The sequence below is a fragment of the Chrysochloris asiatica genome, unplaced genomic scaffold (assembly GCF_000296735.1).
Source record: "Chrysochloris asiatica unplaced genomic scaffold, ChrAsi1.0 scaffold00055, whole genome shotgun sequence".
NCBI lineage: Eukaryota > Metazoa > Chordata > Mammalia > Afrosoricida > Chrysochloridae > Chrysochloris > Chrysochloris asiatica.
The window spans coordinates 16,738,468-16,749,600 of record NW_006408573.1 but is presented as its reverse complement, the minus strand read 5'-3'; the positions used below and the strand labels follow the sequence as shown (position 1 = coordinate 16,749,600).

The following is an 11,133-nucleotide window of genomic DNA, read 5'->3' as shown; positions in this document are numbered from 1 at the left end:
GACCTTCTTCAGATTTGTTTATCCTTTTTTCTGTTTGTTCTTCTATCTTAGTGGTATTGAGAGATTTATCTTCTGGCTTCTGCCCCTTCAGTTCTATTCCTTTGCCCTTTCAATGTATAGCCCATTTCTGATATTCTATTATTAATCGTTTGGATCTTTTTCTGTAGGTTTTGAATTGTTTCCAATGCTGTATCTATCTTACTTGATTGTTCCTGTATTACTTTCCTGACTTCTTCCTTATTTTTCTCAACTCCATTATATACTGTTTTGATACATTTTATAATCATTTTTCTGAATTCCTTCTCAGGCATTTCCAAAGCCTGCCCATCTTCCATTATGGAGTGTAGGTCTACTTCCAGCTCATTTGCCTCAGTCACTTTATCTTATTTCTGGACATGTGCTGATATGGTCATCTGCTTCAATTTTTGGGAATATTGAGGAGTTATCTGTGGCCTTAGGACTTAGATGGGTGTGTATTTTGCTATTTTTTATGTTTTCTGATTGCCTCCAGGTAGATGTGATCAAGAGATGGGCTTACCTTTTCACTCTTCTTCTTTTATCTCCGCAGTTCTGTCAGGCATCCACGGCTGATCTGATCCTTCCCTCACTTGGTCTCACCCAAGATGGCTGCTCAGGGAGTAACTGAGCACTCTGGATTAGCAAGCACTGGATTTCTTGCTTCTGCTACAAATTCCACTGGCTGTAAGCCTTCTAACTTTCTAAATATTCCTTTATGTGTGGCTCAGAGTTCTGGGACCATCCCCTGAGCCTGCTTGGTCTGGTAGTCTGTGTTGTTGTGATGGAGCTCCTCACTGCACGTCCACCCTATCCACCATCTTGTTTGTTCTCTCCTATAGCGTTTTCCCTTCATTATCATTATTACAGGATCAGATGGCCAGGTCCTTCTTCTGCAGAGCCACTGGGTGGATATGAACTGCCAACCTTTCAGTTAGCAGCTACATGTCTAACCATTGTGCCACTAGGGCTCCTCATCCATAGGTATGCCCAACCGATTGTTGTCAAGTTGGTTCTTACTCAGAGCGACACCATAGGAGCCAAGTATAGGGCTTAGGATCTACAATCTGCCTGTTTGTGGGACAGGCAATCCATAGCATTCCTGAATGCAAGGACAGCGTTCCTGCTTCCTGAAACCCCATCAACTTCATGGGGTGGTGAGAATTGGATATTTTGATCAAAGTCCTGTGAGGCAGATAGTCGTCTGCTTCCCCTCCCTTTCCAGCCACTGTGTGTTCCCTTCCTCCTTCACAAACAATCACTAATGATATTTTCTCTCTGGACTGACACCTGTCTTATTAGGAACCTGCTCCACTGAGCAGCTGCAACTGAGTAGAGCCTTTGGCCTGAAGCTTGCCCGAGGGCAAGCTGAGCCCCATAGAGGAATGACTCACGGAGGCAGCTCAGAAAATCAGAGGTGAGATTCAGAGCCTTCTGAATGGTTCTGTTCTGGAGGGCGAGGTTATGATGCTTGCGTGTTTTCAGAGTAACCTTATTTGATTTAATTTTTGGAGTTTGCTTGTCTTTGTATGATGGAGTATAGTATGCTTTCTTGCTGTGGAGACATGTAGTTTGCATTTGGGAGTGAGATCTCTCCTACAGAGACGTTCACAGGCTGGAGGAGTTGGTGAGGCAGGAAACCGAGTCTAGAGAAGGGCCACCTATGTTCCTCATGTCAGCTCTGTGCACATCAGTGTGGCAGGGCCGGGATTCAGTGTCTGCGTGCAACTGAGGCCAGGGCTGGGAGGACAGGAAATGCCACCTGGAGATAGCATGGGAAAACACTGGCCAGAGGGAGACATTTCCTTCTAATTAGAGGAACTATTGAGTAGGATTGCCCCCTAGGTATCCTACTACTGGAAAACCTGGAACTATTCTGGGAATAACCTGGTTTCCTCTTACTCTTTCCAGGACAGCAGTTCCAGGTAGTCCAGCCAGTGACCACTGGAGGACAGTAAGTGTGGGGCACAAGCAGAGCAAACACAAACATCCAGTTCTGACTTCAGTGTGGGTTTCCAAAGGCTGTGCTGACAGATGCCTGGTGCCAAGGGCCAGTGTGTACCACAGGCCTGTCTGCTGCCAACCCGCCACATGTGGTTTTCACAGTTCTTGCCTGAAGGCCCCAGGTCCGGCTGCTGTGGGCCAGCTGTGACCAGATGTTGTTAATGTCATTGAATCAGTTCTGACTCAATGTTACCCTATTTAGGGTTTCTGAGGAGCAGCTCTTGGGCTTGAACTGCTTATCCTGTGGTTCAAACTGACCTTGTGGTCCATCCAGTTCATTATCTTACAGCAGCACACCAGGACTCCTGGGTGTAATCAGAGAGGGGATGCAAATGACACCTGGACCTTGGAGACCAGTGGTTTCATTGTTAGTAAGGTGAACTAGGCAGGCAGCATGACAACCAACTGTACCAAAGAAACCACATCAGAGAAAAGCTCAGGTGTCCAGCTGTCAATTTTAAATGATTACAGCTTGGGAACAGCTGGTTTTATTTTATTTTTAAGGAAAAGGAAAAGAATAAAGAAAAAAACATTCTTTTTGATGTTTACTATGAATCAGATTATATTGCATCAGGATTGAAGAAAGACTGATTAACAACCTGTGATATGTAAATGATACAACCTTGCATGCTAAAAGCCAAAAAGGGCTTAAAATACTTACAGTAAGGATTGCACCTCTATGTAAAGAATACAAAACATCTTCACAGCTGGACCAATAAATAATATCACAATAAACAGAGGAAAGATTGTAGTGGTCAAAGATTTGATTTGGCTTGGATCCACAATCAACACTCATGGAAGCAGCAGTCAAGAAATCAATCTATGTATTGCATTAGGCAAATCTGTTGCACAAGACCCCTTTAAAGTGTTCAAGAGAAAAGACAAGACTACAATGTGCCTGATCCCTTAATCCTGGTATTTTCAACAGCCTCAGATGCATGTGCAAGTTGGGCAATGAATAAGGAAGACCATAGAAGAATTGGTATGTTTGATTTATGGTGTTAGAGAAGAATATTGAAAGTATCATGGACTTTCAGAAGAATAAGCAGATCTGTGATGGAAGAAGTATAGACAGAATGTTCCTTAGAAGCCAGGATGGCAAGACATCATCTCTCATATTTTAGACGTGTTAACAGAAGGGACTTGTCCTTGAAGAAGGACATCATGCTTATTAAAATGGAGTGTCAGAAAAAGGAGGAAGACTCCTAACAAGATAGATTGGCACATTGGCAGCAGCAATGGCTTGGAGTAACAATTGAGAGGGTGGCGCAGGATGGGGCAGTGATTCGTTCTGTTTTGCATAGGGTTGCTATGAGGTGAACACAACTCAATGGCAACTAGCAACAATGATAATATGAGTCAGAATCAATTCTACTGTCATGGGTTTGGTTTGGTTGCTTAAGGCATCTCTGTCTTATTTCCCTCTTTTCTTCCCTCCCCCTCAATCTCTCTCTCATTATCGACTTGTTTTTCTCCCTGGCTGCCTCTCTTACCTACACCCACTTTTTCCTGGCCTTTTCTCTTTTGGACTCCTTTCCTCTCGGTCTTTCTTTCATGGTCTCTGGGTCTCTCGACCTTCCTGTGAAACAGTTCTGAACTGGTTTGAAATCCTGGTGCTGACTCAGCAGGCCCCTGTGTTTTTGGCAGGAGAGGAGCTCTAACTCAGAGGCCCTGACCTCTGGGCATCCTTGAGGGAGAAGCTTGTGTGGATTAGACAGTTCATCAGTGATGCAGAAAGCTAAGAGGAACCCAACCTCTTCACAGGTATCAGTTTCAACTCACTTCTCCACCATCCTTCTCTGTGGCTTTGTTTTCATCATCTTCACTGGAAATCTTTCTGGAGAGTTGGCTTATTTCTATCATCTTCATACTTTTCAAATCATTGACCCAACCACAAACTAAGTCCATGGCTATTAGTAGCTTCTGACTCACAGCAACCCTACAGGAAAGAGAAGAACTTCCCATTGCCCTTTGAAGACCCATCATCGTCATCCTTTTTACTGAAGCAGACGGCCACATCTATTTCCTGAGCATCTGGTGGATTTTAGTCTCTGACTTTCAGTTAGCAACCGGGCACTTAACTACTGTGTCACCAGGGCTGCATTCAAATCATTGACAGCTACCATGAATGGTTATTGGGATAAGAACATAGAAATTAACATATTAAATGAGCACAGGAAGCCCAAGTTGTCTGTTGGCTCTAACATTCAATAGTAGTGCCTGACTTTTACCAACTCAAAAACAAAAAGACCCAGTACACTTGGGAAAATTTAGATTTCTACATGGATGAAAGTTATTCGACTCAACAAAGACTTCTACTTCTCTCCTGGGCTTAGAGGGAGGAATCTAAGGTTTGTGACAAATGGAAATATTTTAGAGCAAGGATGGCCAATTAATGGGCTATTGTCCACTGTACAAGCAATCATTTGATGATTCTCAGCTTCTCTCCTTAAGAGCTCTCTATCTATCCGGGTGGTCGAGCCTTTAAGTGGTCCAGCTGTGCCCAGCAAAACACCAAAACCCTGTGGATGTTATAGGGGCCATCAAGAATATCAAGGATGCCCTGCACACAGGGAGCCTAACCTTTGCTTCCTGAGTTATTTTAGTAGAGGCTGGCAAGGGTTACGGTGGTGCTCGCTGACACGTTCTTTTAGATCCTGCTTCATCGTATCTCCAAAACAAGATGCCGGGTCTCATTCCATCTGTGTGCCATGGCAGAATGTTACATTATCTCACAATTAGCACAACGATGCGTGGTCAGGGAGGGCAGAATGATGTTGCTGTGAGTGACCTATTCTATCAGCAGATTACGTTTTACATGGAAATGAAATGAATTCTGCCAGAGTTCTGGGGCTAAGGAGAGAAGAAAATGCCTCATTGTTGAGTTCCGAGAGCTGGAGAGACTGCACGTGGCGATAAAGAGACCTGTGTTTGTGCAAACAAGGCGTGGGCTTCTAGTTTGAAAGATGCATTTGTTACACCAAAGCTCGAAATAGGAAATATGTGTGGGCAGAAACAACGGAGATGAAAGGGGAGAAAACTAATTATTACTACCACTGCATATGCGTATTAGGGTATTTATATAATGTGTTAAACTTCTTCTGTTGGGAAAATGTTTGTCATATTAGTAGGAAGGAAACTTTACCCTGAGAAGGGTGATTCTAAAACTTCAACACTTGGAGCTCAGTGAGGTTTCTTTTTGTTTGAATCGCCTTCTATACTCTAATCTCTTCTTGTCTGTCTGGGTATCATCTCTCAGGACGTTCCTCTCTCTCCATAAGAGTGCCTTCTTTTTTCTTTCATAGTCATGTTGGAGAAGCACTGGACTGTGAACCACAAGGTCCGTGGTTCAAGTCCACCAGCCACTCTATGGAAGAAAGATGAGGCTTTCTGCTCCCATAAAGCTTTATAGCCTTGGAAACCCTATACAGGGCTGCTGTGAGTCGGAAATGACTTGATGCTACTTACCCACAACAGCAAAAGTCAGATAACAGATATCCATGCCCTACAAAGTACTGACAGAAGCAATGCCACCTGATGTCACAGTAGTTTGGGGAAAGGGCAGTGTAACTGAGAAATCTACCAAGGACTGTACTGTTAACCAAAAAGGTCGGTGGTTCAAACCCACTAACAGCTCCTTGGAAACCCTATACAGAGTCACTGTGAATCAGAATTGATTCAGCAGCACTTAAGAACAGCAAAAGTCAAGGGTCAAGAAGCCGCAATCGTGCTGTAGATTAAGCACTGGACTGCTAATCACAATGTTAGCAACTCAAACTCACCAGCCGTTCCTCAGGAGAAAGATGTTACAGCCCCAGAAACCCTATATAGGCTCAGTGTGAATCAGAAGGAGTCCTGGTGTGGCACTGTGGGTTAATGTGCTATACCTCAAGGTCAGTTTGAACCGCATGGTTGGTGGTTCAAACTCACTAGCTGCTCCTCGGAAACCTGATACAGGGTCACTGTGAGTCAGAAATGACTCGAGACACTTAACAACAACAACCTGAGTCAGAATTGACTTGATGAGAGTGGGCTGTCATGGGTCAGAGACTCAGAGACTTTAACCTGAGGCACAGCATGGCCCTGCTCGTATGATCTGAAATATGGAAAAGGATATGGAGTAAGCTTGTTCTACTGCAAAGGACTTGAGTTATCAAGTGTCTGCACTGTAAAAGGAGAGGGAGAAATTCCAGCTGAGAGTCTCAAAGGCCCCTTCCAGTTGTGACGTTCACACAGCTAATGATTAGTATCTCGGTGAATCCAGTCAATATTCATGATTGTGATATTCACACAGCTGATTAGTATCTCATATCCAATCAATATCCCTGATGCACATTAGCACATAAGCAAGGCCTTGTGAGTTAGCTACAGAAACCTAGTCTTGGAATGATATACTGGGGTCAGTTAAAGCATCCAGGAGAGGATGGCCATGAAGTTATGTGCTTGCTGCAAGACCAGATCATTATGTGAAAATCAGCATGATGTAAAAATGGAGGGTGAGTACACCATGACATAACTTCCAAGCCACTGAGAATCACGGTCTAGAAACATCGAGCCCAAACCTTGACCATCACTGCCACTGTAACCTTCACCTGGCATCTCTACATTCATTAATGCCAGATGGACATCATTAATGCACAAAATAGTCAGGTAGCACATTTTACCACAATCTTAAACGTGGAATGTCAGATAATGATATAGTCATTAAGTGAGACACTATGAGACTCAATGGCACCTAACAGCAACAACAACAAGGTGTAATTTGTTCCCAAATGAATAATAATCTAAAAATCACATTCAAACTTAGTTGAATTTTGTGATGTCATTGAGTTGCATGTATTTCTGTAACTAACTAGCACATTCCAGAATAGAAGCTTACTATACGAAGAAACTAATGAATGCATAAAAATTTATATATACTTGTGTGCATAGTATATCCTATGTTGATGGTCTTACATTGATCGGGTTTTGTCAAGTCACTTTACAATTAATTTTCTCATTTTGGGCATCATTACATTCACTTCATTACTTCTAGAATTTCACAGGTAGACACACCCTTTATAATATGGATCCAAGTAAAATTAAATGCTTGACAACTGCAATCTTTTCTTATATCCTAGAGGAGGACCGGGCAGTGGTTCATTCTGCATCAGTTGTGCACAGGGGCGCTCTTAGTTGGAACTGACTCCACAACACCTAACAAGAGAGTAGAATGACTTTTTACATAGATTAGATTCCATTGAAGAATAAATGCTTGACATTTTTTAATGAACAATAATCAAAAAGAAGACTCTGGAGTCATAAGGGTGAAAACAGACATTACGGAATACCCAAATTTGGGTTGATGCCGGTGTGGTACTGGACGGCTAACCACAAGGTCAGCAGTCCTTGAAAAACCTATACAGGGTCGCTTCAGTCAGAACCTACTCGATGGCACTCACCACCAAACAATAGCAATTCATCTTTGAACTCTCAACTCATTCTTTTTTGTTTTGTTTTGTTTCCCCTTCAATAGTTGTTTATTGGCAGTGAGCTGGAAAAAAGGATGAAATTTGCATATTTTATCAGACACCATACACCAATGGCATAGGATGACAAGAGTGACCTGGAGTCCTAGATGAGCTCCTCTGCTCAAAAGTGGGCCTGGAATATTGACCGGGTAGCCTTAGATCACCTCCACTTAGTAGGCATGGTTAGAGATGAAAAAGGTAACTCACTGGCCGTGGCCCCGAATAGACAGCTTGGAGCATCCTTTCCTTGGCAGGTGAGGCTGTTGGCCAGGGCTCGCTTGATGTACTCCTCCGGGGCAGCCTTCTCCTTCTCCCACCCCTCCATCCAAGCCTTCATGGCAGAGGCCTACAAGTCTTCCCATAGAGAAGGTCAGAGTCCATGGTTTTGGGAGGGGGCATTTTTGATGGCACTGAAGTTGATGGATGTCTCCTCCTCACTCTGACCCCCAGATAGAAAGGTGACCCCAGTAGCATCAGGAGCACTGTGCAGTGCAGTGCTGCGACAATTGTCATGGCAATCTCCTCATGAGAAAACTTCTGTGTGCAGGCATGGCCTGGTGTTACCACATTGGACTTCAGCAGAGTGCCTTCCATGTCCACATGGTGGTCACTCAGAGCCTTGTAGACTGCCGCCAGTACCTTCTCAGTTACACACTGACAGGTCATGGTTCCTATTGAGAAGGGTCTCAGGTACCACAATGGGCATGATGCCATTCTACTGGCAGATGCTGGCAAATGGGCCAGCATATTGGCATTTTCAATGATGGCGAGGAACCGACTCGACGGCACTTAACAACAACAACAAATGATGGCGAAGGCCGAAGTTTCCCCAGCCTTCAGACAGAACGCCATTTGACAAAGTCAACACCATCCTTCTTGTACTGGGCACAGTGCTCAGCTAGTCCATCCAGTCCTTGGGGGGTGGTCTTGATGTTTGTTCCTGCCAGGGGTACCACACCCTTGTCTGCCTTGATGCCCATAACAGCACCCTTGGATTTGATAACTTGGGGAAAGGGACGTCCATCATCCACCTTCTGGTAGAGGTCTCATGAAAGAGGATAACACCCCAATGCAGGGGTTCACATGGTCAGCGGTGGCCAGTGGCAGCAGGCAGTAGATGTGCCGGTTCTCCTGGGTGTTCTCAGTACCAATGGACTACAGCCACTGGGCAATGCTCCTAGTGGACTCTTCTGTAGCCAGAATGCCCTTGTCTGGAGCCATGATGCAAGGAACAATGTTAGATAGCTCTTTCTGCTCCAGGGTCAGCCCTGGGTATGTGTAGTGCATCGTGGAAGCGGTGGTTTAGCCTTAGGAAATGTTCATCTACTTTCTGTTTCTTTGAAATCACATTTCTGGACAGTCCATATAAATTGAATCATACAATGTCATCTTTGGTGACTTTACACTTGGCATGATATTTTTTCCCCAAAGTTCACTTACGTTGTAGCGCATATCAGAACATTATTATTTTGTGTGTGTGTGTGTGGATATGCCACATTTTAGCCATCCATTGTTGAACATTTTGATTGTCTCTAGCTAGGTTGCATAAGGATTCCTGGTGTGGTACTATGGGATAAGCACTGGACTGCTAACCACAAGGTTGGAAGTTCAAACCTACCAGCCACTCCTTGGAAACCCTATACAGGGTTGACGTGAGTCGGAACCAACTCCATAGAACTTAACAACAACACTGTATATATGCTGATATGAACATGCATATAGAATTTAAGGAGTTCTGGTAGCATAGTGGTTATGAATCGGCCTGCGAACCGCAAGGTCAGCAGTTGGAAACTATCAGCTGTATCGTGGGAGAAAGATGAGGCTTTCTGCTCCTGTAAAGATTTACAGTCTCGGAAACCCTGTGCAGGGTCGCTATGAGTCAGATCCAACTCACGGCACATAACAACAACAGCAACACTAGAAGTTTTAGTGTGAGCATATGTTTTCATGTCTTTGGGGAATATACCTTAGACTAGAATTGCTGAATCAGTGGTTACCTAAAAGGTTACTATTGACTATTTTCTCTTGCTTCCCTCCCCACCCTCAGAAGTAGATAGCCAGTTCCTTCTTCCTAGTCTGTCTTAGTCTGGAAGATCCACTGTAACCTGTCCGCAGTTGACCCTGCTGGTCTTTGAAGTAACTATAGCATAGCTTCTAGCATTACAGAAACACACCAAGCCACGGCAGTACAACAAACGGATAGGTGGTAGAAGTACAGCTAGAATGCGTCTTAGAAGCGACGGTGGCAAGACTTAATCTAGCTTCCATTGGACACAATGTAAGGAGTGACTAGTCCCTAGAGAAAGACATCATGCTTGGTAAAGTAGAAGGTCAATGAACAAGAGGAAGGTGCTCAACAAGGTAATTGACCCAGTGGCTGCAACAATGAATTCGAACCTACGTCCTATTATAAGGATGGCACAGGACCAGACATTCTGTCTTTATGCATGGGGTCACCATGAGTTGGAGCCGACTGGCCAGCATGGCAACATGGTGACTCTGTGTTTATCAGTTTGAGGAATAGTCAAAATATTTCCCAAGCAGCTGCACCATTTTACATTCCCACAGTCATTGTATGAGGGTTTTAATTTCTCCACATTCCTGCCAACACTTGTACTAATAACTATCCTAGTGGGTGTGAAGTGGTATCTCATTATACTTTCCATTTGAATTTTCCTGATGACTAATGTTGATAAGTATCTTTTCATGTGCTTATTGGCCATTTGTAGATCTTCTTTGGAGAACTGTCTATTCAGATTCATTGCCAATATTTTCAATTTTGTTGTTGTTTTATTATTGCATTTTTGCAGTTCTTTATGTATTTTGGATACAAGTACCTTATCAAATATATAATTTGAAAATATTTTTTCCCATTCTGTGGGTCATTTTTTCAATTTCCTAGTAGACTGCTTGGAGGCATAAAATATTTTAATTTTTGATGAAGTCCAATTGATCTGTTTACCTGAACAAATGCATCTGTATTTTTGTTTAAAGCTTCTGGATTCTCATATTTGATTAAGAGATTTCCTCTGTGCTACATTTTTTCTTTTTTTAAGTTTTTGTGAATTATGTGATAGTCTACATGGGAGAACATTAGTTTTACATTCATCCCATCGTATTTCATTTCATTGCCATGATTACAATCCCCTCTATGCATCGTCAAACAACCAAAGGGTACACCCTGCAAGCCTGCCCACCTCAGGCATCAGAACACAGCCCCTCTCCCTCCCTGAGTCCAGAGTCCCCAGCCACTCCATCACTCCACGTCATCATCTCTGTCTCCATCTCTGGCATCATTGCATCTCTGGGTAGGGTCCTGCACTCAGCTCTTCTCCCTTGATGGTCCCAGGGACCTCCACTCCTGAACTGCAAAATCAACCACTCCCCATCTTTTGTTACAAAATGTCTACCTTTACATTTCCAACCCTCACAGTCAGTCCTGATAGCAATTATTCACTATTGTACCACAAGAATGTTATCCCCATCTCCATTCATCAGCCCTGTCCATACAAATTGGAAACCACTCAGTGGCAATTCTATCTTCGATCACACCTTCTTGGAATTAGACTCCCTCTTGAAAGCTTGCAACCCAGTCACTTCTTGC

At 43.6% G+C, this 11,133-nt stretch overlaps 1 pseudogene; it reads right to left on the bottom strand.

Annotated features, from left to right (window-relative positions):
- Window positions 1-7,699: 7,699 nt before the first annotated feature.
- On the bottom strand, window positions 7,700-8,816 carry LOC102834301 (annotated as a pseudogene).
- Between the last annotated feature and the right edge of the window lie 2,317 nt (window positions 8,817-11,133).